Genomic DNA, 26,350 nt, shown 5'->3' with positions numbered 1-26,350 from the left:
TCCCCTTGGTCTCTGTAGGTTCCCAATTATGAAATTGGTTACTAAGGTCCATTGGGGGTTTTGTGACAGGAGGTTCAAATGTTTAATTTTTAAAAGGAATTAAACAGGTTTTTAGCCAGTGATTGATGAGAGTAAGTAAGCTTCACAACTCTAGCCGCCTAGAGTGGTCCGGTGGGCTAGATAGGCGGGGTATAAATTAAATAAATAAATAAATAAACACTTACTATTACTTATACAGACGAAATGAAAGCACTGTTACTGAGACACAGTTTTCTCATACTGGAGTTTTTTGTTTGTTCTGTGTTGCATTTCCTACAAGCAACAACCTCGAGCAACAATCAGTACTGTACTTCCAAAACTCAGTTAAAGAGCTCTTTTTGCAACAGAAAGTACGATTACTGCCTTTAAAGGAAAGCCTCCAAATAGTTTCAATATTCAAGATATGCCACTTGCATCAGTTTCCAAGATCAACAATTAACTCGACCTGAACATTTGAAGGACCATGGGAATGATTTGAATGGCTTTGTCTGGTTTCCAATGGGAGTGGGTTTGCAGCGTAGTGCAAAGCAGATGACCAAAGACACTGTAATTTGATGCCTTCTACGGGAGAACCAGTAGCTCAGTAGATTGGAGTGCCTGACAATGGAGTCAGAGGTCAAGAGTTCAAGTCCCCACTGCTCCTCACAGGAGAAGGTCCATCCACGTTCACCTGAATCATGTGTGGCTGATGGGACTGAACAGCCTGTCCACTGTGCAACCCTGGCCAAGCTCTACTGTCCCAGGGTGTCACCAACAGAAAAGGTACTGGTAAACCATTTCAAAATAGCTTATGCCTAGAAACCCTGGGAGGATCTCCATAAGTTAGAATGGACTTGATGGCATGTTGCTCTTGTCACGAACTCCTAAAAGCATTTAAAGATGGAGAAATAAAATAGAGAGACACTTGAAACTGAAATCTGCAAAGTAAACCACTTTCTTATGCAGGAATTCAGTGAAAGTACCACTCTAGCATTTTAGAACAGCTGCCAGTCAAGGGAAGGAGCCAGGCTCTCTGACATCCTTCTCTCCCACTTCAAATAAATCCCCCGCTTTGTTCCACACATTCAGATTTAAAAGATTAACTTGATTCTTTAAAAAAGAGGCATCTGCACCTATTATCATTTCTGTGATTTGTATAGAGCGACTGATATTTAAATCGTTTCTGCCTATCTGTCTTTGTGTGACCTTTTGGATGACCCATTTATCAGTAACTGTTTTGTGCCCGTGATAGGCGTGTGATTAAGTTCTCACTTGCAGGTGGGAATTGATTGAGCATTATATACAATATAATGGAAAATTGTTTCATTTGAAATGGGGTGCTGGAGGAGAGCTTAGTGGACACCCTGGATCGCCAGAAAGACGAACAAGTGGGTTGTAGATCAAATCAAGCCCGACCTGAAGGCAAAAACATTGACACTGAGCCACATCATGAGAAGGCAGGATTCTCAGAAAAAGACAATAATGCTGAGAAAGGTGGAAGGAGGTAACCTCTGAGATATATATTATTATGTATCTATTATACATTATTATATATTATTATTAAAGGTGGAAGGAGGTCACTTCTGAGCATCCATATTATCGTATTTCCAATCACCATATATGGATTGTGAAAGCTGGACAGTAAAGAAAGCTCACAGGAAAATAAATAAATAAATAAATAAATAAATAAATAAATAAATAAATAAATAAATAAATAAATAAATAAATAAATATTTCCTGTCAGCTTTCTTTATTGTCCAGCTTTCTCAATCCATATATGGTGATTTGAAATACGATAATATGGATGCTCTTGGCCTTCATTAGAGATAGGTGCTTCATTAGAGATGGGAGCACGGCACCATAGGTGCCATGGAAGTCCATTCCTTCTCCCCATAACCAGCCGGGGCCACTCACCGGGCTCTGTGCAGCACACGTGTCCGTCAGCAGCAACATTGCACCAATTGTGGAAGTACCCCAATCACCTCTGCCCCTTCTTCCCGTTCAGCCGACCACTGAACAGCTGAGCAGGGAGACTTATCATCGTGCCTCCTAGCCAGAGTGGTCGGCTGCATGGAGAGGCAGAACAGAGTTGGTCAGTCTGCTTCCATGATTGGTGCAAGGTTGCTGCTGACGAATGCGTGCACTGCCCGGAGCCCAGTGACTATATCAGGATGGTTCTTCTGAGGGAAGGGAATGGACGTCCATGGCACGTGTGGTGCCACGCTTCGTATTCATATTCCCAGGGATACGAATACAAAGCTCCCATCTCTAGTCTTTATCTCCAGTGAAACATCCCTGCACTTGATTATTATTATTTTTTTCTAAATTCCTTCATTGCTGCCTTTTCGAGTCTTCTTCTCAATTTGGATTGGGGATTGAGGCAAGGTATACAAAGTCTGTCACCACTTTTTTTCACTGTCAGTGTCAAAGCTCTGTATTTCCTTTGTAAACATGATTTTGGTTTTCTTGATGTTCAGTTGAAATCCTGTTGTGGCCCTTTCTTCTTTCACTTTCACTAAAAGTCATTTTCAGGTCATTGCTGCTTTCTGCCAGTAAAATGGTGTCATCTGCATATCTTATATTACTGACATTTCAATTTTCACTCCTCCCTCATCTGAGTCTAGTCTGGCTTTCTGTATGATATGTTCTGGATACAGATAATGGGATAAAAGGCACCCTTGTTTGACACCTTTGTTTATAGGATATTCTGTCATAACAGTAGCTTCATGTCCTTAAATATAAGTTACCCAACAGGACAATCAAGCACTGAGGCACACCGATTTCTTTCAGAACAACTCATAATTTCTCATTATCTACACAGTCAAAGGTTTTGCTATAGTCTATAAAGCATAGACTGATCTTCTGAAATTCTTTCGTGTGCTGCAGTAGTCAGAGGATATTTACAATGTGATCTCAAGTGCCTCTTTCTTTTTCAAATCCGGCTTGAACATCAGGCATTTTCCACTTCATATAAAGTAAAATCACTATGAGTAGGAATTTATGTGTGCATGGACTATTTGATAGTGCTGTGAATGTCACTTCCCTTGAAAGCTCTGATACTTTTCATCTCTGAATTTCACAGCAAATTTAGACCTTGGCTTTCCAAACCTAGAGGTCACTCAGAAACAAAACTTGACAACTGCTGTCCTAAATTGTAATGTGTTGCAACAAGAGGACAGCCAGTCAGCCAGAGTACCAGGAGGGGGAACCAGTTCCAGGAGACAGTTTAGCTTAGCAAAAATGAAAGATGTTGCTTAAGTAAGGAAACAGTACAAAAAATGGAAGAGGATGAAGATGATGAAGATGATGAAGATGATGATGATGATGATGATGATGATGATAATAATAATAATAATAATAATAATAATAATAATAATAATAATAATAATAATAATAATAATAATAATAATAATAATAATAATAATAATAAAATCAGCATCAGCATCATCTAATCTGAAATACTTGCACAATCAGAGTATCAAAGTTGTGGGAAGTAAAAACTACCCATCACAGCTAGGATGTTCTGATTGTGTAAACGGAACCTAACCAGTATGTCAAAAGACCACAAAAAAACACATTATACAGTTTCAAGGTTCTTGTTTGTGAATTCACAGAAATTCAGTGCCCTCAGCATTCTATGATAGGCAATAGTTTAGCAACTCTGTGACCTGGCAGAGAGGCTTGTCATCCTGCCTCCTGCCAGGAGTGGCTAATATATTGTGGACAATGGCACGATAGGAAGACTCCATCAAGCTGCCGTCAGCAGCGGAATGGTGAGTGGACAGTCCGGCGCCATGGGGCCAGACCCTCATTATTTTCACCTGTTGAATACGAATATCCCCATCTCTACTCCTGTATCCAAGTGGGAACAGTTCCAAGCCTCCCCCATGGATGCTGAACAATGCGGAACCCTATTTGAAGAGCAAACACTCTACAGAGCATGGGCTCTGGTCCATCTAGTCGTCAGTTCTGGTAAACATGTGGGAATTTGTTTCTATAGTGAATACTACACATAGCATTGTCTCTGGCTCCCTCTAGTGGGCAGTTCTGTTAACTTCATCATTAAAATATATTTTGGGATTTTTCTTTTAATATTTTTAATATTTTCAGACCATGGATAAGTGAATCAGTGGATACTGATCCCACAGATAAGGGGGTCCTACTGTGTACTGTAAATGATTAATGTAAGTAAATACTAGCATCTGAGTAGTGCAGTAACATTTTTTTTAAAAAAATGTGCCCTGGGCTTGCTGGAGAAGTGAAAGGCATCTTGTACAGTCTGCACTCTGTCAGATCAGCAGCATCGTATTTTCTGAAAGTTCAGGATCAAAAACCCTTGTGATGTCATAGTAGTGGGGTCCCATGTCACAGAGGCAGGGCAAGAGGCATCTAAAGGATAGGATCCATGTAAAGTATATAACACATTTTATTTGTTGGGGAGAATAAAAATCTGAAATACCAGTGGCACTAGTTAACTTGAAATAAAAGAGTTACAATTTTCTCACTAACTATTCAGATATTCAGGCTGAGTGTCCTTGTTCAAGATAAACTGACACTGGAATCACAAGATATGGAAATAATAACCATCTAGCAATTCTGCACAAAAATGCAGATCAAGCTATAAGGTAAGTAGGTCCAATTTCTGTTTTAATGTTATCGTTATGGCTGAATGCCCTCTGATCAGCATTAAATTTGGCACAGATGTAACAGACTGACTGCTCATGCTCTGTGCCAAACATGGGGACATTTGGACAAATGGTTTTGTAGTTATGATTTTTAAAAGTAAAACTGTTTTACTACCCCCACCCCACCCCCATCCCCATGCAGACACTGGAAACCATTTTTGTCTTCAGATTTGAAACAGATTAAATACATAGAAAATACCAAACTTGCTCATTTTGAAAGAGAATAGTTATTCCTAACTGCTTTATTTTTTGAAGGAATACAGCCTTCAAGGACTGTAATAGTGACTGTGAAAAAAGTCAGCATTATGAAGTGGAAAAACCTCTGATTTTTTAATAATAAAGTGGTTATCAGTGCCAATGTTCTAAATAAACATCAAGTCACTTCTGATGTGTGGTTACTGTATGAGTTAATGATTTCCAAAATGTTCTGTCATTAACAGCTCTGCTCAGACCTTCCAAATCAACAATATTTTATGTGTTAGCTTTAAAAGATTTAGCAGAAGCTTTCTCCTGATGAAGCCTTGAGACCATAATCTCCAGCGCAGTAAGTCACACACAAACAGCAGGAATGTGTGTAGAGAAATATATTTACATGCTGTACAAACTTACATAGTGCTCACAGAAACATAAACATTCGGTAATCGCCCAGACAGAACTTAACCATGACAGTCAAACAAGAACTGCAAAGAACACAGTAATAAGTACCTTAATTTATATTTCCTTCAACTAATCAAATTAGTGCTTTGCTTCAGGATAGCTTATCTCTCAGGGCTGTCTTCTACTAGTCACGTAGGTAGTGACTCAGTACCTAATTAACTCCGCCTGTACTGGCCATAACCAATTGCTAATTACAATATTTCTTAAAGACCTAACATCATGTTACATTGTTCTCTCTTCCTACTATGTTCCCTTTGTAGCAATATTGTATTTTCCATTAAGTTCTGCTCAGATCTTGCAAACTAATAGTTGTGGCTTCCACTATTGAGCCAACTCATCGCATGTTAAGTCTTCCTTTTTTCCCACTGCTCCATCCCACTTGGTAGTACTGGCTCAGTTAACCAATTTTTGCTGTAGTGCAGGCATGACTTGATTCAACACTCACTTTTCTGGCAATCTTTCATTTCTGTACGGCTCTCCTCCAGCACCACATTTCAAATCAGTTGATTTTTGTTCTTGTCTTTATTCACTGTCTTTCTTTCACATAGTATGGATTATTTTGACGTTGGTTTCCAGTGAGATTCTTTGCTAATTCCCATCTCTCCCCCCCCTTTTTTTCAAACGGCAAAGGAACTTATTTTGGGAAACATACACACACATCCATAGAGCCTTTGCTCCGATACAGCTTTTCTTCCTCAGCTTGCCTAACATAAAGGGTTTGGAAACTGGAGTATAGTTTTCTTGCCTGCATTTTGCCGAGCACGCAGGGATATATTAGTTTACCCAAGTTATTAAAGAGAGGGACGTGGTGGCGCTGTGGGCTAAACCGCAGAAGCCTGTGCTGCACGATCAGAAGATCCAGCAGTCGTAAGATCGAATCCACGCAATGGAATGAGCACCCGTCGCTTGTCCCAGCTCCCGCCAACCTAGCAGTTCGAAAGCATGCAAATGCGAGTAGATAAATAGGGACCACCTCGGTGGGAAGGTAAACAGCGTTCCGTGTCTAAATCACACTGGCCATGTGACCACGGAAAGATTGTCTTCGGACAAACGCTGGCTCTATGGCTTGAAGAGCGGGATGAGCGCTCCCCCCTAGAGTCGGACACGACTGGACAAAAAATTGTCAAGGGGAACCTTTACCTTTACCTTTATTAAAGTGTGTGTGTGTTTGTCCACTGTACTGTACATATTGTACATACTCACATATTTGCATCACTGTTTCATTAAGTCCAAAACATCCTTTAAAATATTTTGGCACACAGGGACCACAACCACATCCAAGCTGTTCTTGCTTGTATCTTCTCCCAGTAACCATAGTACAAGCCATGTGCTCATCTTCTGGAAACCTCCAGCACTGAGTGATTCTATATGACAGAAGTTTCTGTTGGAATTAGTGTTTAGCATATGTATATTTAAATTCCTATTTTAAAAAGCCAGGAAATCAAGTTCTTCAAAAAATCTCTGGTTTATGAATGTGGGATATTGTGCTTCTGTACCCACAATTCAGAAAGCCAAGAAATAGTCCGATATTGCTGCACAATATCATGTCCACATCACCAGCTGGGTAAATGATGCCCAGCTTTACATAGCAAAGACCAGCCTTGAAATTGACAAAAATCAATGGCAACAGTCAAGATGGTCTACAAAATATATTCTTATGTTCAATATTCACACTTATTGAAAAACAGCCCTGATAATTGATTTCTGTTTGGGTAAGAACTGAAGGAGACTCTTGAGAGTCCCCTGGGCTGCAAGGAGAACAAACCTATCCATTCTAAAGAAAATCAACCCTGAGTGCTCACTGGAAGGACAGATCCTGAAGCTGAGGCTCCAATACTTTGGCCATCTCATGAAAAGAGAAGACTCCCTGGAAAAGGCCCTGATGTTGGGAAAGTGTGAAGGCAAAGAGGAGAAGGGGACGACAGAGGACGAGGTGGCTGGACAGTGTCACCGAAGCTACCAACATGAATTTGACCCAACTCCGGGAGGCAGTGGAAGACAGGAGGGCTTGGCGTGCTCTGGTCCAAGGGGTCACGAAGAGTCGGACACGACTTAACGACTAAACAACAACAACAAGCAGTGGTTAACTGATGACAATGAGTCAGCTTCTGGGATTTTCCCTTACATAGTATCACTGTGTGAAGCTAGATTTTCAGGAAATATTTTCATTACCACCTGAAATGTTATAAACAATGTTCCTGGGCAGGGTTTTGATAGCACTGACAGAATAACATCCCACCTATTTAATTTTGTCTTTTTTGGTATGACACACCTACATGTACATGGCTGTGGTGAAGCACATAGCAAAATGGACGGTGAAATATCCAGGGCTGTCTGAATTATTGGGCACAAAGCAGCTGTCAGATTAACACAAGGGTCTGCCATGCTGGTGTGCCTACTGACTAGGTAAGATTATCGCTTTGAAGCATTCCACTGAACTGAATAAATGTGAAATAGTTGTTAACCTTAGCAGAAACCCTTAACCCTGAAGTCACATTGCCTTTTTATAGCTTCCCCCAAAGGCTGAATATTATTCATTGTTCATATATTCCAGAAATTGTCTATCAAATAAGCTTACAAAAAAAAAGACAACCCCAAACCCCTCATAACTCTTTTTCCTCAGCTATCTTGTCTCTTCTCAAATGCAGTCATATCATCCATCCAGGACAGCCTTTCCTAGTTTGTTGTCTTACAGATGTTTCAAGCCACAAGTCCCATAATACCTGGCCATTGCGCAATGCTGGCTGAAGCCATGTGTACCTTCTCCTGCCTGCAGTCTGACTGCCTGAGTAGTGTGTAACTCAGCTGCATGATTTTCTAGTGACTTCTGCTAGAAGTTGACATAGGTAGTTTTAATACTAATTATCACATGATGGTTTTGCAACACACAGTCCTCCATTGCTGCATGGAAAATTCTACTGTTGCAGAACAGAAACCGCTGGATAGGTGTGAGATCGCAGAGGGTGACTCTTAATATTGACAATGGTATGTCATTCTCCCATTCAGAAGGAGCTGCGATGTTGCCTCTGATGAACTTGGGGGAGAAGATGAAGGGGTTAACCTCGGATGAAGGAGAACCAAAAGACCTGAGAAGAGAGATACCAAGAGAGGGAGCTATTTGGGCAGGGGAAAGGGGAGAAAATAAAATGGAGAGGGAGAGACTTAGAGAACAGAGATCCAGAGGAAGCTGTTGGGAAGTGGAGCAGATGAAGAAAACAGAAAGCGAGGAAGATTGGGTAGAAATGGAAAAGGAGGATCCATGGACTGCAGAATGGGTTGACTTTATAGTACTGAGGGAGGTCGCCGCTGAGCAAGAATGGCGAGAGCAAGTCTAGAAAGCCCCCATACCGGGGCCAGAATGAAGAAAGGGAGAGACACCAAAAGAGAGAAGGACCAATTTTGCGAGAGAAGCACAGAATAGGGTGAATGAAAGATGTCAAGAACGCCCTGGGAGGTTTTGTGGGACAAATCCCTTCAAGCACCCAATCCAGAGAGATTGCACGAAGCAGATACGGGAACCATTTGGGGGATGGGTTTTCTACCCATCCTAGTTGTTAAAGATGTTCCTGATAAACCAGGCCCAACACCCAGAGGGTTGTTTCAGGAGAAGAAGGAAAGCAGATTCCCTCTGAAGCAAGAGGCCTTAGGGGAAAAAAGAGGACCTGTTGTGACAAAGTTGTTAATAATAAAAGACTTACCTTTGGTTCCTGATGAAGTGTCCATTGCATCTTTGGTGGGAAAACTAAAAGAGGAGGAGGAGGGGAGCCCAGAGAGTAGTCGAAATAGGTCAGTGGTTTAGGTCTCTGGCTGCGGAGCGAGAGGTTGGGAGTTTGATTCCCTGCTGTATCTCTTTGAGAGGGACTGGACTTGATAATACATAGGGTTCCTTTTAGCTCTACATTTCAAAGATGATGATGAAAACAAACATTGAAAGAATTTGACTTTGGTTCTCAACATTTAAGACTTAACCCTAAACTTTCATAGAAACTGAATCCCCGAAATGTGGAACACTCATATTTATTACAACTTGATTTAACCCTCCGTTGCATTTGGCATCGTTACTGCAGGTACTAATGATATGGGAAACTTTCCCCCTTAAGTTCTGTTCCTTTCTCCCCCACATATTTTTTCTGCAATAAAGGGAGTGGCTAGTCCATAATGTTCCACATGCAGACTTCCATTTGATCGTGTTTATTATTTTTAAATTTCAAGAGCTTCACTGAAAAATAATGAGAGAAAATGAGACAAGTAGTTCTCCAAAGTATGAAGGAACTAAATGTCCGCACTATATACAGTAATGCAAACCTCTGTTAACCATCTAATAGCTACTTTAATTTAGGGAACAGTTGAAATTAGTGTGAATTATTAATTATTTTCTTTCTTATACCTCCAGGAACTTTTGAGTGGAGTAAGGAACTGCAAGTAAAGAGTTGTTAAAAGCATCTCAAAATCAACATTCAAGGTCATAATAGATGTCAGTTATCACAGCTTTCATAGTACAAGTACAGCCACACAATGACTTACTAGACTTAGTGTGGTAAGTTGCAACTAGAGTAGGCCTGTTTGAATCAGTGAAACATACAGAGAAGTTGACTCTGCAAATCTCCAGTGATTTGATGAGCCTTCTCTACTGCAACTAACTTATGCTAAGCAACAGGATTTCAGCCAGTAGGTGTTAATTTGATCTCTGTTTTTTAAAAAAATATTTCAGAGTGCAGTCATTGACCTAAATAAATAAATAAATAACTCCCCCTCCAGACTAAGATTTAATTGGGACTCTTTGGCTCTTTTGGACTCCAGGGGGCTTAAACAGGCTTTCTTTTTGCTGTGCCATGCCCTCAAAAGAAAGGTCAAGCCTGATGCTTCCCAGCAGGCAGTCTGTTGAGAACTGTATTATAATAATGCTCTCAACAGTGCCAAGCCTTAATGGTCATGGGGGTTGCAAAACTATGAGGATTAATTTAAACACAATTTACTTCACCTTCATACTCTCTTTTGTAGTATACCTGTGAATGTATTCACTCTCAGCAGTTCTTTCCTATGAGCCTATTTCTACTCTGAGATCAAACAAATCGGCAGGAGGCCACAATGTAATCAACTCTGAAGATTGCACAGACTTTTGAATGCATCCACTTCAATTAAGCCACTATTTAATCTGAAATGGATCACCTCCTACCTGCCATTTCCCATGCAGCACAAACTTGCCTTAACTCTTTAGGTAACAATTTCAAGATGAGAAGGAAACTGTGGTAGAAGAGGCTGACACTTGGCAACTTTTCCCTGATTAAACTTTTTCTTAACCTTAGTAACTTTCCTAATTATACACATCTTGAGCTGTTCAGAGGAAATCTCACATGCCTTCCTAAAACTACATGGACATCACATATACTATTTATGTTTCTTTTTCATGAAGTGTTGATTTTGTATGAGGATAGGTCGTGGTTTAAACCAAGAATGCAAATGAATACATTCCAATGTGAACTCTGTGGAGGACATTCCACACTGGGGCTTCATGTGTGAACTGGATAGCCAAGTAATTCTCTTTTCTTTTAATGATCCAAGTGCAATTCTAGCTGTCTGATAGATGTCTACTGAAGAATAAGTGGTTTCCTCCCAGTTAAATGAATCTAAAATTGCATGTCAAAGCTACAACAATAGCAGAAAAAAATGATAAGGAAGTATAAAACCTCAATCTGATACACATTTGTTTGGAAGCAAGTCTGTAGATGGAAATTCAGTAATACTTATTCAAATGAAAGTATGCACTGGATTATAGCCTGAAATAGTTTTAGGTTTTTTAAAAGAAAATTTAATGAAACGAGAGATCAAATATTTGCAGCTCTTAAAAAGTTGTGCAGGCTTGTTGTTTTCATAAAAAGTGACAATGCTAGATTTGGAGAAATATGCGAACCATCACATTCAGCCCTTTACAAGTACACACATCCCGTTCATTCTGATGCAATTTGCACAGGGCAATTTCATGTCAGAGTGTGTTTGATGTCCTGTTTGATAGGACCCCTGTGGTCCCTTTCAGCCCCTGTCCTCCATGATGCTATGATTTTTCAATCAACAGATACAAGAGACTGGAATGTCCCTCAAGTCTGTGCTGAATTCGGTTAAAGGGGAGATAAAGAAGAAACAGATGGACTTGATCCAGTAGCAGCTGATGTTACTGTTCTCTGAGGTAAACTTAACCCAGTGGTTTCAAAATTCCTGACAGAATTTAAGAACAATTTCACTTTCTCCTGTATTCATTCTTTTAAATGAATAGGATTAACAAGTGTCAGGGAACTGCTATGTTTCTTTTGTTCTCCAAGCAGGGGAGAAATCGCAAGGCAAATGACACTGCAGGTGAGGAAATGTGTGATTTTTGTCTGTACAGAGAGCCTTTAAACTCTGAGCACCCTCTTCATGTTTGCCCAGTTGGTATAAGAACCTATGGATTCAGTATGAAGGATTTTTGTGCTTGCCTACCATATGAGATGAACAGCCTCTCAGGAAGGAAAAAGAGGTTGCAACCCATATTCTACCCCAAATTATGGCTGAATATGCAAAGATTCAAATTCAGACTTGGGACAGCTAAATTTGTCAGTCCTTCCACATAGATAAATGAATCAGTCAATTACACTTGCTCACAAATTTGGCTTTTTTAATTCTCAAGTTCATTCTCTCCTAAAAAGGAAGAAAATCATGAATTCTGATAAATGCTATCAAAACTGAACTGAAATAAAATCTTTGTTCACTCTGATTCCATGTCCCTCAGATATAAGATGAATCAAGTAGTCATTGGCAGCATCACATGAATAAAGCTTCCACATCACATGTGCCTTGCACTTTCTGCGCATGAAATGGCAGGGATAGCGTTGAACTTGATGATGCAGGAAAACCCAGTACAGATCCCAAATCATGACAAACCCAGCTCCTTTTCCCCCCCTGAACAGATCTTTTCATTTCCACAAATGCTTACATCTGCTTTGATTCTTTTACTTGTGCTGCTGGGGTTATTTATGCTGTATTATACGTACTGTTAACATTATTGGTGTTACAGTGGGGTCTTGACTTGAGAACTTAATCCGTATTGGAAGGCAGTTCTCAAGTCAAAATGTTCTCAAGTCAAATCTGCATTTCCCATAGGAATGCATTGAAAACCATTTGATCCGTATCTGCTCTTTTCCGTCCATAGAAACTAATGGGAAGCTGCTATTCCACCTTCGCCCATTAGAGGGGGATATTTTGTTTCTTTTCTTCTTAGGTCAAGAAAGGTTCAGGGAAGGCAGGGAAAATACAGTCCAGGCAGTACCAGGCAGTCTGAAGACTCCCAATTGACTCTCTAAACGCTGGGAGGAGTGAGGAAGCAGACAGGCACCCTTTTCACTGGCCAACAGTTAACTGAAAGTTCGAATTTTGCACTTTCCCTGCCTTCCACGTGGTTTTTTTCCAGTTCTTAACTCAAATCTAAGTACTTAAGTCAAGTCAATATTTTCCTATGAGAGCAGTTCTTAAGTCAAAATGTTCTTAACTCAAGCCGTTCTTAAGTCAAGACCCCACTGTATTGTTTTTGAAAGCAGTAATGGCAAAAAGCAGCAATGACTGAAAACAACTTATAGGGAAAGCAAAAAGAAGAAGGTGCTAAAGCAGAACTGCAGTTGAACATTAAGAAGACAAAAATCATGACAACAGAAGCATTGACAATGCAGAAATTGAAATAGAGATTTTGAAAACCTTGCTTCAGTCATCCATCCAAATGGAGACTGTAGCCAAGAAATCACTAGAAGACTGAGACTTGGAAGGGGAAGAAAGAAGGAATTTAAAAGATCATCAAGTGTAAGCATGAAGAGACCAAGGCCAATGTCATCCACACTATTGTATTCCTGATCACTATGTGGATGTGAAAACTGGACAGAAAGGAAGGCTGACAGGGAAAAATGATTTGAAATAAGATGCTGGAAGAGAGCTTTACAGATACCTTGAACTACCAGAAAAATAAACAATTAGGTAGAGATGGTAAGTCCTGGGGGGGGGGGAATTGGGAGGGGGGAAACAGGTTTTCCCCCGGTTTTTTTCCAAAGCTGTTTTTTGTTGTTTTTGCCATGGTTGATTAGGACTGCTTTTCACATTGAGTTTCATGGGTTGATCTGTGTCATTTTTCGTGGAAGGTACCTGTCAGTTTCAGTTTGGTCAGAAACTGTGTTCCCTTGCAAGCACAAGGCAGTGGAGGCTGACGGGGGATTTTCTTCTTCTGTGCAATCTTGCACATGAACAGCTAAGTGCTGATACGGCCCAGGCAGAAATAATTAATATTCCCTACTAAGATCTTCTTCTGCTATTTCTGCTTCAGCAGTTATCACTACTGACACAAGGTTGCGGTTGTGTTTCTTCCACAGCAAGCACCGCCACAGAGAAACAGCAAGCTAAGCTGGTGCTGCCCACAGAGGTCTCCTGCTGCCTCGGAGGCAGATTCACTTCTGCAGAGGAGAGCAGAGCAAGGAGCGTTTCTTTTGAAAGAACAAAGTAATTCTTCCTTCACTGCTTTTGAAAAATACCTCCTTCGTATTATTAATCTCTTAAAAGAGTTGGTTGCTGTTATTGCCCGGGCATTTTTTAGTTGCTTTTGAAAAATGTGATTATTAAAAGATAGAAAATGGCCAAAAAGGCTCATGAATGACCTCCAAAGAGAAAAGAAAAGTGGGACTAGATAGTTACAGTATATACGTTACTTTTAAAAATTAAAAATTAGCAATCCTTACATCAATTTTTTTTAAAGGTGATAATGGTGATGTTATTCCCTCACTCAAATTGCTAAACTGGTAGAACTGGTATTCCTTTTGAGCTATGGACTGCAACAACATTCTTTAGTTTGATCCGTATGTACCCTATGGCTCCTCAAGTCAAGTCTTTTTTTGCTTTTGAAAGAGTATCCTCCTACATTTAATATTATCAGCCAACCATTAATGCTTTTGGTCATGGCACCAGTGGCGTAGAATTACACAACGGGTGTATTCTATGCCACATTTTGGTAGTAGCATTTATTATCTCCACCCTCTTTACCATAAGAAGAAAGCCAAGTAGGGTGAGGCCTGTGGCCTCATCCCATGCCCCCCCCCCACTCCCCCAGGACAGATGAATTGTCTTTAATTATCTTTGGAAGCAGCTTGACATTTAGGTGTGTTCTTTGTAAGTGTTTAGGGAAAAAAGGTTGTTACCAAAAATTCTCCATTGGCTAATAAAACTGAAGCTTGTGAGGTGGTGTTGTGATCATGTGCTCACCATATTGTCCACAGGAATTGTGGTTCCCACCACGGGCCGTGGTTGAGAGCCACCTGGAGATTATTCCCCCCCCCCCCCATCTTCAAAAGAAACATACATGGGAACAAAAGAAATGTTTACAGTAGTACTGGTGGCAACAACCACATCAAATGTTTACAAGAAGAAGAAAAAACTGATCCTACCACAGAATTACTTACTGAACAAAAGGCTGTTTGCTCAGGTGGTTTGGCTAAGAGGTTCACAGTCATTAATGAACATTTCATCAAAGGTTAAAGCATTTATGAACAAGATTTTCCACCATGCTTCTACAAAGTTTCAGTAAGAAATTAATCACATCATTAACCTCCTTAAAACAAAAACACATGTACATGTGGTGCCAACGGTTGTTAAGCTCATATGCTGATTGTGTGTTGCATAACCTGATTTTATATTCCTAGAAATAGAGAATGTGTGAGGAACAAGCAGTCTATTCATTAATTGAGGGAAGCGATGCAAGCGAGGCAAATTTGTTTCCCAGGCAAATCGTTGCAAACATCAACAGCATGTCCAAATGCAGGAACATCCAGAGATTCACAGCGTTCACTGGAAAAGTTTGAAAACGACTAGGGACACCAAAACCAAATGTACTCCGTGATCCATCTCCAGCTGTGACATACCACTCATATATCACAAAAACAGGGAAAATAAAGCCTCACGTGCATAATAGTCAAGCCTTCATGTGTGCTGTTTATTATAAGTTCTAAAATCTATAGTATGTGTGGCTCTGTATTTCTTTCTCAGGGGTCACAGAATTCTTCCCTTTTGCACTCATTTTTGTTACCATCCAGAAAGCTTCCACTACTATCATCACCTCCCAGCCCCCAGACACACCTACATCCCATTCTGTTTTTAAACATCAGAAATTAAATTATCTTTGCAGGTGTTCCTGATTTAAAATTCAAGTGGTGCATGTGTGAATTTAAATGGCAGTCCTAAAGCCGAAATTCTATACTCTTACCTTGATGTAAAAGTGAAGAAAGCTGTAACCTCATGTGTGCCCAGATTATTTCACTAGCCTGAGGTCCATGACACATTCCCTTTTTATGGTGCCACCAGTTGATCTCCATCAACAATGTTTAATTAGAAAGATGTCCATGCTGAGTGTAAACTTGAACAAAATGGGTTTATTGGTTCCAGTTCACATAAACAGGTTCTTCAAAGACTTCAAAGTATTCAGTAGTTATGTAATAACTTGTTTTACACTTAACTCTCTATAAGTTCCACACTCTCAACTCCCACAGACTAACTGACTAAACTCCTCTTCTCTCCCTTCTAGTTTCTCCAGTTCCACCTCCCAACAGCTCTCATTGGTGTATGCAAATAACCTCATACATGAGCCAAAGCAGGGTGATTGCTACAAAAGCCAAGAGGGAAAATTGATTCATTCAAAATATTCTACCGGGGGAGTGTTTTGCAGAAACCCTGTACTGTCAGAAAGATGAACAAGGGAGTCCCAAGAGAAGTCAAACCTGAACTCTGTCTAGAGGCAAAAATGATGAAACAGGGGTTGTCCTACTTTGGGCAGATCATGAAAAGACAAGAATCACTGAAAAAGACAATAATGCTGGGAAAGGCTGAAGGCGACAGGAAAAGAAGAAGACCAAATATGAGGTTCATTGACTCCCTAAACAAAGCCACAGGTTTGAGCTTATACAAGCTGAGGAGGACTGTTAATAGGAGGACACTTTACAGGTCATTTATTCATAGGTAACGGTAAAGGTTCCCCTTGACATTTAGTCCAGTCATGTCCGACTCTAGGGCACGGTGCTCATCCCTGTCTCCAAGCTGTAGAACCAGCGTTTGTCCGTAGACCGTTCCTGTGGTCATGTGGCCAGCATGACTAGACACGGAACACCGTTACCTTCCCACCATGGTGGTACCTATTTATCTACTTGCATTTACATGCTTTCAAACTGCTAGGTTAGCAGGAGCTGGGACAAGCGACGAGAGCTTGCTCTGTTCGCATGGATTCGATCTTACAACGGCTGGTCTTCTGACATTGCAGCTCAGAGGCTTCTGCAGTTTAACCCACAGCGCCACCACGTCCCTTATATTCATAGGGTTGCCATAAATCAGAGGCAACTTCACAGCACAAAACATAAATTTGCTTATAGGAACTTAATTGGAAAGAAACATGCATAGGCACAGGGGCCACAAGTATTATTATTATTTGGCAATATGCACTACTGAAATCAGCACAGAACTATTCATTGCAGGCCTTTTTAATGGTTCAGAATTCATATTAAAGATAAAATGAAAAGGTTTTGTCTTTCTTTCCTTGAACTGCCAGGTGGCCCAGACCAAGTGAGGCTGACTCTCAAAAGCAAATAAGTATTTGGAAACAGAAACAGTTGGTCCTCCTAGAATTTGCTAATTTCAGTTTAGCTTTGAAGGAAAATAAATAATATTCCCTATCACAGTAATTGTACACATTGTTACCAGGATTTGGTTTTTTTAATACATTGCAAAGTCTTTGCAGGATAGCAAAACATTTCAGGAATACAAATTATAATCTTTAGGACATTTAGAGCACAAGCTATTCTACCCAAAATGGAAAAACTCTAATCTTTGCAAGGGCTGGTGTTCTATTACAACAGGTCAAGATAATGAATAATCCTTTAAGCTATGACTGAAGGCTAGTTTCACTGCCCCCCAACTCACCTCCTACATTCTTGCTGACCTGGCCCAGCATTAATTTCACAACCACCTTCTTTCTTGGCAAGGCTGACCCAAACCATCTTCTACAGAGCTTTTCTCAGAAGCAAAGAAGAAAACTTCTTCCTCAACAATTTCAGGTCAATAAGATTGTTGTGCAGTTCTACAGGATTCTTAATTGCACTGAAATTAAATACTTGTATCGTAGTTTACATATACAATGGTAGAGATTTAATCTAATAAGCCAGAGACAAACCTTTCAGTGAATACTAGTGTCCTACAGTACACACCCAGGAACAACAGTGAGACCAACGCAATTCCCTGGACAGAGCATACATGGAGAAGTCAGTCAGTCAATGCAGTTTTCCCGGCCTGTCCGTGTGCTTGGGAAAGCACAAAAAAGACGCCTGCCTTGAAAAACACCATCCATCCATCCATCCATCCATTCATTCTACTCTGCATGATGTACAAACCAGCAAAGCCCAACAACCCCCACCCACTTCATTCCTATAAAAACATACAGTAATATCAAAATGGCAATATAACAGACTCAGGTGTGATAATCTACAGAAACCTCAGGTTCAAACGCTAAAATTAATACCATTTGAGGACAAGATGTCCTTAACAGCTGCCTGATATAACTCTAGCTAGAGTAATTTCTTGAATCCTAGGAGGGCGTAGCCACCTTTTGCATTGTGGATTAAGAGGAGCATGTGACACAAGAGGGCTGATTTACTTGACAAGGAGTACCTAGCACAAAGCTTGTTAGTGCCAGGGTTGCTTGTAATTAAACTGCTTGCTGCTAGAAGTTGAGAAGTTATTACCTGATAAGTGATAACTTCAGGAACTAAATGCCAACTTTTTAGCCTGAGGGTCCCATTTCCAGAGGAAGCTTTTTGAACACGTGGCAGCAGAAAAGCTCCAGAGCTTTATTTGTTCATTTCTCTCAATCCAGCCCAGTTTTATCTTCAAGGCTGGTTATAGGACTGAACAATCTCTACTGGGCAACTAATACAGGCAACTTGTTTCTGCCTCTCTTATAGTTTGCCTTCCTCACCCTAACAGTGCCTCTGATTAATGCTAATGGGGATGCACACAGCACCTGGACATCAGGCAAGGCACCTTTGGACAATATTGCTGACCTAGATGCAGCAGGGTGGAAATGGTAAATGAAGTAAGCATCGCTGATGTATTTTCACCTTCAAATTCTGTGGAAATACTGGATTGCAGTTTGTGATCAGTAATCAACAGGATGAGGCGTGATAAACCAGACCTCATGCCCGGCAAAACAGGAGTGCTCTGAGGTGGTCGCTTGTCTAGATCAGGCTGGACAACATGTGACCTCCCCAGTACCCCCAAGGTGCCCTGAGCGCCTCACCACCAGCCCCATCTAAAGAAAAAAATGACTCAAAAAGTCTCCTTGTGCTCTCAGGGAGGCACAGGAGCCTGTTTTGAGCACCTCTGAGCACTGCTGAAACCTCTCAAATTTCCCTCTCCTTAAAATTAAATTAAATTAAACAAAGTGTGCCAGGGGCCTTTTCAGTAACAACCACTGTGTAAGAGACCTCTAAATTCTAGACAGAAGGTGGTATCTAGCCTGTTCTGGATAAGGTTTCCTTCCCACAAATGACCATGTGTACAGTCTGAGGATGTTGTTAGATCTCACTCTATTTTTTCATGTGGCATGAAACACCTTTCACCAGCTTGGGCTGGTACACCACTTACGAAACTATCTTGGGCAGAATAAAGGTCTACACATCTTCTGCAACAGACCAGCATTGCAGGTTTCCCACTCAGCAGTGGTTGGAAGTTGCCTTTGTCCATACAGTGAGCAGGCAAGGATCTGGTGATAGCAAATAGCTTAGTGACAGAGGTTGCTCCTAGATGATGTCATTGTTTTTTCACATTCACACAATTTTACAGTAATGGCTCGGTGGCATGATCTTCCATTTTCAGGCTCCCTGTGTGTTGCAACTGTTTCTTTCATCCCCCCTTTCAATACTACCCCTCTCCAAAAAATCCACAGGTGAGAAGCCAGAACACCGATTCAAAGTCCTTTGACTATTGACTCTAGACATCCTCCCTCTAGAAGGAAGCAAGCGTGCATAGGCATATATGCACATTTGCCACCTGCAGCCTCTCTCTCTTCTGTTACTGGTTACTGTCGGAATAAATGCAGTGAGAAAAGTCCCATGGCATTTATGGAGGTCCTGAAGTTCTGAGGTGCCTTTCTCAGAGTAGCTTCAGTGCGGCTATTCAAGTCCTACAGAACCACATACCTCAAAGTCTTCCACATCACCTCTGAAAACTGCTTAGCCACTGAGTTCAGTGGGCAGTGGAGTGAATATTCTGATGTAAAATATGTTATACTTTACAAATGGCAATAAGTATGAAAGAAGCGGCAAAATGTTACCCAGAGCTTCCAAAATTCCATATATTTCACATTTGCGTATTCTATCAGATTGCAAGAGCATGCATAGACTGCCCCAGCAATATGTTTGTCTCTCTAAGAATGAGTAAGACCAGTAGTGGTGGGATAATGAATTTTAAAAATAGGATGGAAAGAATGAGCTAAATCAGTGAGGCACCGACTAATTGTTCCTTTTGAAGTAAAAAGTCTACTTCAGTCTTCTGTGCAGGGCTGCTTTTATTTAATACTGCCTTTGTAGCATATTCATTTTTAAAATGCTAGTTATAGATTTTCTTATATTACCACATATGTAACATGTATGTATTGTCAGTGATAGAATGTCCAAAATCATGTTAGTTAAGTTCTGCCTGCATAATCAGAATGATGTCACCATCAGTGGCAGATTACCAGAGATTATAGACTTCCCTTTTCAGTTCCAGGATGCAGCCAACTTCATCTCATTGTGTGCAAGTCACAAGCATTCCAAAATCAAAAATAGTCTGTAATCTACAGCGATGTCCCACTGACAATGATATAATTCCCGTTGCACGGGCAGAGGTAAGCAACAGGATTTTGGTCAATGTTTGTCAGACAGGAGTCCCTTATATGGTTTGCATCTTTGTCAGCACTCTTTCATACCCATTGTTTTCTGTACCTTGTTTGGTTTAATTAAGCTGTTGGTAGCCCACCAAATATTTGTTCAGTAATCATTTAGTATCTATACAAGGACAAACAAGCTCAAGGAACATCTTCCATTAGGAGGTTGTTTTCATGCTAGTTCAGAATCAGCCATTATCACCACAATGGCAGCCCCTTCTCACATGCCAGGATTAAAGAAGAGAGATCTCAATGCACATGGCTGCTTCCCTTTTCCAGGGAAAGATCATTACCTTAATTCAAGCAGCATCCCAGATTTCTATGGCACCTCTGTGGCAAGGATCTTCTCTTCTTACCATGATTAAGCCAGCAAAATGGAAAGAACAATATTCCAGCCACTATTCTTTTCATAGTTCAGAGACAACTTCCAGCTCTTATTCTTCACCAACCCCACGTTCACCCTGGGGGACTTCTGCTATCACAAGAAGATAAGATCTAGCCCTCAAACACACAGACTGGATTACATGGTCTCTCTATACCTTCACCTCTTATACGTACAAATCCAGTCATTCCTCTCTATGAACGTCATTCATTCCCACTCTCCACCAGTCCACCTTCTTGCTTTTGTACATTCCCAGCGGTTCCACCAAAGGGGTTGGGGAGATAAGCAGTCCCTCAGTGCTGCCCCACACCATCTACCCAAAAAGAAAAGTGGCCTATTCATCCTTGAAAGGCCTGTGTCAAAGGGGGAAAAAAATCCTTGATCAGCTACGCTGCAGCACAATGATCAAGAAAAGTAAGGGGGTCAAAATAAGAGGCTAGATGAATAAGGAACATTCAGAGAACCAAGTACTGTACTTGGTAATGCAGTTGGGTGACTTAATTATGGTTAGGGGAGAAGAGCAGTTCGGGAAGGGCACCACAGAGATACCAATGAAGTAATTATAGATTCCTGAATTAATTGTCCAGTCATGACACTGAATACATCTATGTTATTATGCAAAAACGTATGCAAAAAGTCTTATTGTTTTCATTACAGGCTCACAACATAAAAGGTTAGAAAGGGTTAACATCCTATCTACATAGTCCCTGGTGTTTGTGCTGATGCTACTGATGTCCCACAGGTGTCATCCTCCACAGGTATCAGCCAGCCAGGTTCATCCAGGGGTCTTTAAATTACCAACAATTGATCCCTTTGGGGCATTAGGTTCTTCTCTCTTTGGCTGGCCATGTGAGAGAGCTGACCTTAGCACCATGAGAGATGAGAAGCAACGAGAAGATGTTGTGTGTAGAATCAGGGGTTTAATGAGCTAGTTTGCAGCAGGGGTTATGATTCTGTTGTGACTGTGTTGGTTATCTAAAAATGCCAACATGTGCTTTCATCTTGCTTTACTATTTTTGGCTTGTTCAAATTGTGCCCGGAGACCTGCCTCTGTGATTTTATAACCATGCAGTAACTTTTGTTTTGAATGTGTTGTAACTTTCTTTCTTATGGTAAAAGCAAAGGTTTTGACAAACTGCCTCGTGAGATCCTGATTAGCAAGCTAACTAGGTGTGGACTGGATAGATCAAGTGTCAGGTGGATACACAATTGGCTACAGAATCGTACTCCGAGGGTGATGATTAAGGGGTCCTTCTCTAACTGGGAGGAGGTAACTAGTGGGGTGACCCAAGGCTCAGTCCTGGGCCCGGTGCTGTTCAATACTTTTTATTAATGATTTGGATGAGGAAGTGAACAGGATGCTTGTCAGATTTGCAGATGATACCAAACTGGGCGGAATAGCTAATACCCTAGAACAGGGATGACGAGCCTATGGCACGTGTGACACAGCTGGCACACAGAGCCCCCTCTGTGGGCACATGAGCCATAAGTCGCCATAGAGAAATACTTACCCGTCCTCTGATCCCGGATTTCGGCACTCCCGTCTGCTGATGCAGTGATCCAGCGGAAGGGGTGCAATGGCGACCATTACCGGTTTAGCCCAATGGGGGATTGGAGGACCAGTAAGTATTTATTTGTTAATACTGCCCATAGGGAAAAAAGGGGGGGAGGAACCCAAGCATTTAACTCTTGCAGTACAGGAGCAGTTGTTTTTTCTAAACTAAAACCTCAGCATTCGGGTTTTAATTGCAGTATTGGCACTTTGAAATAAATATGTTGATTTTGTGTTACAGTTTGGGCACTCGGGCTCACAAAGATTCACCACCACTGGACTAGGTGCTCAGAGGCAGTCACTGCCCTCAAGCAGCAGATTTTTCAGTAGCAGTGTATTTTTGCCATCTATCCATGACATGGATCCACATGAATGTTAATGAATGCTCATCTCCAAATCATTGCCCATCTCCATTTCCTCGGTTGTGGCACTGGCGTGAGAAGGTTGGACTGGAAGCTTCTTTGAAGTGGCATATTTTCTCCCCACTTGTACTCTGCAAGGAGCTGTCCATGGAGTGCTCGTGGTCTTGATGATGAAGATGAGGCTTTCCAGGTCTCAGAGAATGGGCTGCTATGCCAGGAAATGGCTGGGCTCCCCTGAATCTCCAGGCCAGGCAAACAAATATGAGGAGCAGTGGAGGAAGGTAAGAAGCGAGTCTTGTTTATTGTTACGAGGGTGGCCATAGTGTTTGGGTACCCAACTCCAACCCTCTCCGAATGGCACCAGGGCTCACTGGCTTCCTGTGTCTTTCCAACACGACACATAATATACTTGCTTAGGAGCTCAGACAGGGAACCCACAATGCCCAGCTCACTCCCTCACACAAGCATGGAGAAATATTATGTTCCCAATTCCTGTGACATCACAAGGCCCCACACCATGACTTCACAAAGACCCACCCCAGGCATTGGGCCCCAGATATAATGAGGGGATGGGGAAGATAATCCCGTAACATCCCCTGACAAACAAGACAACACTTCAAAACCATTCTGGAAAAATTCTTTTATTGGTTTTGGAAAAGAGGCAAAACGGGTATCCTCAGTGGAGACAACGGCCTGGTTCAGCTCCAGCAGGATGCCTGCCTTCTGGTCCCTTGCATCCCCCTGGGGAAGAGGAAGCTTTGGGCCCTGCAAGAGAAAGGGAGAAAGAGAGAAACAACTAAGGGGTGAACTCATCCACTGCCGTCAACCGGCTTCAACCCAGGCGTGTCCACTGACCAATGTTCTGGCAACTTCATCCCGAAGTTCTGCCTGCCAACATCTACTGGCTTCCACCAGGAATATCCACACATACGCCCCAGCAACATTCCCACGGAATGCCAGCCAGCCCATTCACACACACACCCCAACCGCCATCCACCCCAACACATACACACACCTTCACCAGACATTCACACACATGCCTGGGCTTCCATCCACCCATATACACCAAGCTTCTGCCAGCTGGTTTCAGGAGGCTAACGTCCCCCGGCTTCATCCGCCAACCTCTGCCGGCCTCCGCCTTGCGGCCTCAGCCAGCTTCCACAGGGAAATTCCACCAGCTTCTGTCTGCCAACGTCCACCGACTTCCCCCCGGTCCATCGCTAACATCAGTCAGCTTCAAGCCACGGATCTCTGCCAGCCTCAAACTGTTAATTCGCCAGCCCACTTAGCGAGTTCATCAGCTTTTGTGAGAGATCTTGTCTTGGGCAGAAGGGCTGGGTCCCCTGCAGCCACTGCCGCTCTCTCTGCTGGACTGCCCTCTACCCACTGGCCTCCCTTCTGGTCTCCTGCCCTGGCCAGCAAGCCCCTTTTATCTGCCAGCAGAGAGGAGGGGCCCCTGTGAGGTCACAAAGACCCAGGTGAATGGGGTTGGGTTCCCAAGGTGGCAGCAGCACCCTCAGGATTGGCTGAGTCCTGAAGATGATGTCAACAGTCCCTCTGATCATGTGATTCACCCACAAAAGCTTGCATTTTGCATGATTTTTTTATTTTTTTAATTAGTGGCCCAATGAAAGGGAGCCTGAGACCATACAAGGTATTGTTATTGTTGAAGAATACACAGCATGGTCTCTGGCTCCCTTGGCCAGTTCTGGTGATATAGGTGAAAATCCATAATCTTGGATTTTGCTCTTTTACCATGCTAGTTGTTATTATAGTGTTCACTACTATCCACAGTTTTCAGCATCCTTTGGTGGCTTGTAAACAATCCCCCGAAGACATGGGGTTCCGACTGTGTGGAGGGTTCAATGGTGACCATAACTGGTCTAGCCCAATGGGGGATTGGAGGACCAGTAAGTATTTATTTGTTAATACCACCCATAAGGGGAAAAAGGAAAAACCCAAGCATTTAACCCTTGCAGTGCAGGAGCAGTTGTTTTTTCTAAACTAAAACCACAGCATTCAGGTTTTAATTACAGTATTGGGACTTTGAAATAAATAAGTTGATTTGGGGTTGCAGTTTGGGCACTCAGGCTCAAAAAGGTTCACCATCAGTACCCTAGAAGACAGAAACAAAATTCAAAATGACCTTGATAGGATGGAGCACTGGGCTGAAAGCAACAGAATGAAATTCAACAGGGATAAGTACAAAGTATTGCACCTTGGGAAAAAGAAACCAATTGCACAGTTACAAGCTGGGGGAAACGTGGCTGAGGTACACTATGAGCAAGAAGGATCTTGGAATTGTCGTAGATCACAAGCTAAATATGAGCCAACAGTGTGACATGGCTACAAAAAAGGCAAATGCTATTTTAGGCTGCATTAAAAGAAGTATAGTTTCCAAATCCCGTGAGGTGCTAGTCCCCCTTTATTCCGCACTGTTTAGGCCTCACCTTGAGGATTGTGTCCAGTTCTGGACACCACACTTCAAGAAGAATGCTAACAAATTGGAACAAGTTCAGAGGATGGTGCCAAGGATGATGAGGGGGCTGGAAACCAAGCCTTATGAGGAAAGGCTGAAAGAATTGAGCATGTTTAGCCTTGAGAAGACTATGATAAGACTTTTCAAATATTTGAAAGGCTGTCATCCAGAAGAGTGGCAAGATCTGTTCTCCATCATCCCAGAGTGCAGGACATGCAATAATGGGCTCAAGTTAAAGGAAGTCAGATTTCGGTTGAACATCAGGAAAAACTTCTTAACTGTTAGAGCAGTATGACAGTGGAACCAGTTACCTTGGGAGTTGGTGAGGGCTCCAACACTGGAGGCATTCAAGAAAAACTTAGACAATCACCTGGCAGATATGCTTTGATTCTATTCCTGCATTGAGCAAGGGGTTGGACTTGATGGCCTTGTAGGCCCCTTCCAACTTCACTTTTCTATGATTCTATGATGTAATAATGTCTAGTTTCTTCAAGCTGTCCATTACCTGTCTGCCTGGTTCACACACCAAATGATTCCTCATTTAAAGAAGGGGAAGGCAAGCCCTTATGCCTACAGTCTCTCTCTCTCTCTTTCTTTTGTAGGTTGCCCTTTTTGAACCTAGGAGTTCAAGGGGACAACTCCCAGAGCAGAAATGCTCCCTTCATTTGGGGGAGCAGTATCTTCCTGGATGAGGAAGAAAGCTGCTATTAATCTCAGGTGGTGTAAAAGCACACACACACACACACACACACACGTGCGCGCACGCGCATGCACACACCCTAGTCACCTTTTATAGGGGATGGACAGGGAATAAGATTTACAGGGGACTTCTGTTCAGATGCTAATTTTATTATTTTTCTTCATTGTATGGTAAGACAACCTGATGCATTCAGGGGACCCCCTTGTTGAGCTAGGAGGGGTCTAAAATGTCTACCCCAAAGTTCTACCCTACCAAGACTTCCATCTTCAAGCTAAGAAAGAAAGAAAGAAAGAAAGAAAGAAAGAAAGAAAGAAAGAAAGAAAGAAAGAAAGAAAGAAAGAAAGAAAGAAAGAAAGAAAGAAAGAAAGAAAGAAAGAAAGAAAGAAAGAAAGAGGCAACTTACTCATTTTTGAAGGCCAGTTGGACTTTACAAGTTGACAACAGCTCTGTCAACTCGATAGGAGGAGTAGAGAACCCAGGTTAGTTCAGGGAGACTGCAGAGCAGTTGCTGCAGAACCAAACTTGTGACACCATGAACAAGCCAACC

The 26,350-nt window shown here is 41.8% G+C and overlaps 2 long non-coding RNA genes across 4 annotated transcripts; one reads left to right on the top strand and one right to left on the bottom strand.

Moving 5' to 3' along the window:
• Positions 1-3,465: 3,465 nt before the first annotated feature.
• Positions 3,466-15,337, top strand: LOC110077484 (uncharacterized). 3 transcript variants are annotated; one of them, XR_012088522.2, is made up of 3 exons: positions 3,466-11,544; positions 11,681-11,711; positions 12,929-15,337. It is a non-coding gene; the product is annotated as an uncharacterized LOC110077484 (long non-coding RNA). The 3 variants fall into 3 exon arrangements; XR_013537428.1 differs by having other exon boundaries at positions 11,681-13,871; positions 15,065-15,337; XR_013537427.1 differs by having other exon boundaries at positions 11,681-15,337.
• Positions 15,338-23,249: 7,912 nt separating this feature from the next.
• Positions 23,250-26,350, bottom strand: LOC140708376 (uncharacterized). Its single transcript, XR_012088517.2, has 2 exons — positions 26,207-26,350; positions 23,250-23,389 (listed from the first exon to the last, which is right to left on the bottom strand). It is a non-coding gene; the product is annotated as an uncharacterized LOC140708376 (long non-coding RNA).

Source organism: Pogona vitticeps, chromosome 1, assembly GCF_051106095.1.
Source record: "Pogona vitticeps strain Pit_001003342236 chromosome 1, PviZW2.1, whole genome shotgun sequence".
NCBI classification, from domain to species: domain Eukaryota; kingdom Metazoa; phylum Chordata; class Lepidosauria; order Squamata; family Agamidae; genus Pogona; species Pogona vitticeps.
Note: the sequence above shows the minus strand (reverse complement) of the source record. Positions and strands in the feature narration are given on the sequence as shown.